The following is a 5,888-nucleotide window of genomic DNA, read 5'->3' on the forward strand; positions in this document are numbered from 1 at the left end:
CCTCGTCGCCGCCAGAGGGTGCCCGCCGGCGAAGCCCGGTCCGACCTCAAGGAAGGAGGTGGTGGGGCGCGTCGTGTAGGGCTGCTTCTTGGTGCGTCGATGAGATCTCGCGCTCGGCGGTTTGTATGCCCCGGATCTGCCCGATGCGCACCCGTGGGGGTGAGATGGAGCTGCTGGCCACACGCCCGTCCAGCAGCTGGAGCGTGCGTGCCCTCGCTGCAATGTGGAGGTGCTGGTCGCGGTCGGTGCGGCATGGAGGCCAGGGACGACGCGGGCGCGTGCGTCGCAGTCTAAGGGTGATGCTGGGGGGCCGGGCTCGCCTCGGCCGGCGGCCTCTTGCCTGGAGCGTCCGAATTTGGTGGGCCCTTGATGGCCGGATCTGGCATTATGGCAGCCGGAGGCCCGGAGGTGGTTCGGCCGGCGACTGTCTGCAGCCGGGTTGCATGGTGGTTCCTTGACAGGATGGTGTTCCGCGGTAGCATGGTCTGCGCAGCGCCTTGGGGATGCTCTGGGCTTGTGTGCCGGTGGTGCTTCGGCTGGTTCTTGCCCGATATAGCAAGTGGCGTCTGCTGCTCCTTTTTGGTGGTGGTGGTGTGTTGGAGACGTCGTCTCCGGCATAGGTGCTCGGCTCCCTGACGAAAGTCATGCTCGACTTTGGTCTGGGCTACTGGCGAATGATGCTTTCGGGTGTGATTTTTCCTTGTTGGAGGCGCCATCGAGGGGATCTGACACCTCTCCCTGCTTCAAGTTCTTGTCTCCCGGTGAAAACCGTGTGCAATGGTGGCGCCTTTTGTGTCATTGCTTTGTTGGAAGCATTGCCTTGGAGTCAAGTCTGATGTCGGGAGCACTTGGTTAGTGGTGGTGCGGTGGATCTGAAGCGGGCAGCGTTTTGGAGAGCTTGGAGCCGTTGCTGGTGCACCCGTCTTGGGCCGGTTGTTTGGTCGACGAGAGTGCAACAGGAGCACCCCTCGGCGGCACGTCCGTCGATGGCGATGGTGGTGGGCACTTGGAGCACACACGACATGCTTGCAGTGCCAGGTGAGTCATGTTGGGCGCCCTCTCGTGATCGGACAGGCACATGTTCGCTCCTCTTTCGTCGGACATGTCGTCTCTCTTCGGTGATGGTGATGTAGTCAAACATACTTGTGGTGGCCTTGTCCAAGATGACTGAGTGGTGCTCTTTGGCGAGGTTGAAGCGAAGTTGAAGTCGCAGGGCCATGTGCGCGGTGTGTGATGTACGATGACGCTGTTTTTGTCTTTCAGTTCGTATAGTGTCGGCCTTTAGGCGTTCCTGTATGTCCTGTTGTGCTCCAGCCCTAGCTTTGCTAGGTGTGGTGCCCTGTTATTGCTCTTTGTAAAGATTTTAGCACGGTTTTCCTCTTAATGAATAGTAGCAGCTCTCCTATTATCTTTAAAAAAAAACTCGGGCCAGAAGTATGCGTCTGTGTCCGTTCCAGGTAGCCCAAAGGGAGGCACAAACGTCAGCACAATCTCAACGGAAGACCAGCCATCGAGAGGGTCATTCCGCACCTAAAATTCAACGAAAAAAATATCTGCACACCAACCCGACAGCTGATCCCTGACGGACTAGCTGTGTGTGCGCGCGCGAGAGCGCGCGTGTGTGTAAGAGAGAGAGAGAAGCAATAATGCCACCCACGACGTCCGGTGCCGGTGCTTGATCTCATGGTAGAAGAAAGTTGCATCTGGGGAGCGCAGATACCATCTTTGGAAATGCTCGATTTTCTTGCAATTGGATTAATGCTCATCTTAGCTCTGCACGGTCACTCTCAACTAGAGTAATTTCTAGTATAGCATACGCATGTAATTAAGGTAACATGCTTCCCGCAAAAAAAAAATTTAACACTCACTCATGCCAGTGTAAACTGGTGGCTCCTCTCATGTAAGCAACCATACGATGATCTCTAATGTCAGTGACGACGATCAAACAACGGAAACTGCGGAGCGCTTATACTCGAACAGGAATGCGAGTGGTGTGAAGCACTGAAGCTCACACACACACACACACACACACACACACACACACATGCGTACATGCATGGTAGTAAAAGGCCATAGCTGCTGCACAGTGTAATTTACAACTATGGCAATTTCTACTCGAGCTATTCAAATACCGCACCGGCCATTCCATCTGAGTAGTAGCGCCCGCATGTATTGTAGTCCTCCTGCTTTCTGCACTAGCAGTGCTAGCTAGCTATCCACCCAGCGCCTTCCATTTGCGGCAAGTAGCTTCCCCCATCACCCATATCCACTCTGACGACTAGTGTGGTTCAATCCAACATTATGATCACGGTCTACGGATGCACTATACGTTTGTATGTGACCACACCACCTTCCCAGTTTCAAAGCTCATGGCATGTAGGTTCCTTGTTTAATTTTCTCTCGCCAAAGATATATGTGATTGGCACTAGCTCGTTAATTAATTTCAAAAAGAAAGAGGAAGAAGAGAAATAAGGATTTCGGACGGGAGGTGCTTCCCTTCCCTAGCTGGTGGATTTTCAACTAGCGTGTTTTATTTCCAGTAGCATACCCATGCATGCACCACTCTTAACGACGGGGTGGGGGTGGCTCATCAATCATTTTGATCAGCTAGCTTCTACCACATTTTGGCTGAATCATTTGATTCTTTCTAATATCCTTTTTTTTTGCATGATTTGATGATGTTAAATTATGCAACCTTAACTTTGAGCTAATGAGCTTATTTATATTTATCTTTGTTGAGAAAATGGGTGGTGCTGCTCGAAAGGTCTAGATGGTCATCTTGACCATTGTCATCTATTTGAAAAACGTGTCAAAAGAAGAATGCATGTGATGGCAATTGATAGAATATGTCTCCACTAAGGCATAAAATGAGGAGTCATCATGTGCTTCGCGGCAATTCATGCTATGAAGGCATTGTCTTGACACACACACATGTGTACATGCATGATAGTAAAAGGCCATAGCTGCTGCACAGTGTGATTTACAACTATGGCAATTTCTACTCGAGCTATTCAAATACCGCACCGGCCATTCCATCTGAGTAGTAGCGCCCGCATGTATTGTAGTCCTCCTGCTTTCTGCACTAGCAGTGCTAGCTAGCTGTCCACCCAGCGCCGTTCCATTTGCGGCAAGTAGCTTCCCCCAACCCCCATATCCACTCTGACGACTAGTGTGGTTCATCCAACATTATGATCACGGTCTACGGATGCACTATATGTTTGTATGTTACCACACCACCTTCCCAGTTTGCAAGCTCAGACATGTAGGTGGCGTTAGTTCCTAGTTTAATTTTCTCGCCAAAGATATATGTGAGTGGCACTAGCTCGTTAACTAATTTCAAGAAGAAAGACGAAGAGAAATAAGGATTTGGGACGGGAGGCGCTTCCCTTCCCTAGCTGGTCGATTTTCAACTAGCGCATGTGATTTCCAGTACCATACCAATGCATGCACCACTCTTTCTAATATCCTTTTTTTTTGCATGAGATTTGATGATGTCAAATTATGCAACCTTAACTTTGAGTTAATTAGTTTACTTATATTTATCTTTGTTGAGAAAATGGGTGGTGGTGCTCGAAAGGTCTAGATGGTCATTTTGCCATTGTTATCTAATCGAAAAGCATGTCAAAAGAAGAATGAATATGATGGCGATTGATAGCATATGTCTCCACCAAGGCATAAAGTGAGGAGTCATCATGTGCTTTGAGGCAGCTCATGCTTTCAAGTCATTCTCTTGAGTTAACTTAATTGTTTTCTATCTTTTCACAATTTTTTATAATTTCTAGGTGAGGACAATAAACCTAAGTCATTCTCTATTGTTTTCCCTTCTTTCTCTATATTTTGTCTGGGAAGAGACCGACTCATTTGCAAGAATTAATTAGCTTTGCTTTTTTTTTTAAATTAACAATTCTGATGATGTTGCATGACCCAAGCTAGTTCGTTTAACAAAGTGACATGGTGATTGCTTAATCTCTTTGAACACATGGAAAATCCTAGCATATTAGTCCCTCACATCCTCACATATCAAATGACCATGCCTCTAAACTATTTTTGCTAGAACCACTAAACTTTGTTTAGCGCCAACTGAGCCTCAGAGAATGTACGGCATAACGGATTGTCAACATAAGTTTAACCATCAAGTTAATGTAGCTTGCGCAGGGATTCAGATCAGGATACATATTCACATCAAGTTTTAAATATGTTTTTATAATTGACCTAGTGGAATTATGGCATATGAAATCAAGTGGAGATTGGCTCCTTAAATGGGGTAACAACGCGAACCACGATGATGCACCAAATGTGCATGTGCGCCCTCGACGCATGTGCTTCCCTCATGGCGGACACACTAGATAAACTCGTCATCACCGACGGTCGCAATTCCCACATCTCAATGATGCATGTCGTGGTGTCCCATGCACGATGCGCCTTCATGCCACTCTCATGGCGGTTGTTTCTCAAGCGGTCACCCTGCGTCACGTCAAGCTATGTCGCACCACCATAGCCTTCTTCTTCATCGCCCGCCGCGCCATCACCGCCTTTACCTCCTCTTCCACCGCCGCAAGGAGACCAGTGGTAAGGAACCAGAACACCGCCCACTTGGGCTGCTTGGCTGGATCCACCGATCCCGCTTCCTCCATGGCCTAAAGGACCTCGTCATCCAACACCTTGCCAACCGCCATGGCTTTTGCGTTGAGGGAGCTCCGGGTTAGGAACCACGAGTTGATCCCCGCCAGTGATCTCCGCCATCTTCACTTCTATTCTCGCCATCGAGGTCAGGGTGGAAAGGGGATCAACATCCAATCGAAGTCAACTAGAGCTCCCCCTTGTAGTGTGGCAGATCTAGCAAAGTGGAGGAACAGGGAACAGGGGAGGATGAATGTGGAGCAGCAGTGGTGACCAACCGATCAAATCCAGTCACCTCGGTGCCTCCACATCTTCCCTCGCTATTTCTAAGGTCCACACCTTGCACCGAGTCCCGTGCCAAATCACACGGGAAATGTACCTCGTCATCCACACGATCGCGAATCTACCACACCTCCTCGGTCATCGAGGAGCATCAACTGACGCATTGCCGCCCGCCGGATAAGCCATGCTGGTACACGAGCACGCCAACAGCCCGGAGATCTGGGAAGAACCTCACTTCCCAACGCGTGTTGAAGCATGGGTCGTACGCAACGCTCTTCCCATTGTGTCGACTCATCATCACCCGAAACTACTAGTCAAGTCCTCCTCGGCCATAGATGGAGTAGTTGTTTCTTGGAGTCCATCTATGGTTTTCCGTGTTGTGGACTGAAGCAAAATATGTTACTCTTCTCAGCTCTTGTTGATGGATTCTATGGAAACAAATACATGGGCTGTGAATATGGCAAAGGTCATTTTCTTTGGCAAACAAAGGCAATAGATTATGCTCAAGCTCGCCACTGCATGCACGGCAAGATTCAGAGTAAAAGTTGGAAATAAACGGAAGCCGCCCCAAACACTAGCTGAATAATGATATGCAGGAATGAGATTAGCACAAGCAAAACAAACAGTCAGTGTAAGAAGACATCTGTAAAGTGCATGCATGTAATCTGAACATTTTCCTCTGCACTTTATTTCCTTGTCTCAAAAAACAAATGCATGTAAGCGAGTGAAGTTACAGGCTAAAAATCATTATGAGGCGTTTATCGGTGGAGAATTTTACAGGAACTTTAAGTTGCATTTGCACAACTCTAGAAAAGTTCTTGATCAGCAAAGTAAGTTGAAATTAGGAACCAAAATTGAAACAACATAAATGCGTGTATGAATACTAACTGCAGTTCCAATTTAATCAACATCAACTTGACCCAAGATAAGCTAATTATGCATGCGAGTCACTGATCATACAAGCATAACTGCAACTATTCTGTATG

Source organism: Triticum dicoccoides, chromosome 5B (assembly GCF_002162155.2).
Source record: "Triticum dicoccoides isolate Atlit2015 ecotype Zavitan chromosome 5B, WEW_v2.0, whole genome shotgun sequence".
In the NCBI taxonomy this organism is placed as follows: Eukaryota; Viridiplantae; Streptophyta; class Magnoliopsida; order Poales; family Poaceae; genus Triticum; species Triticum dicoccoides.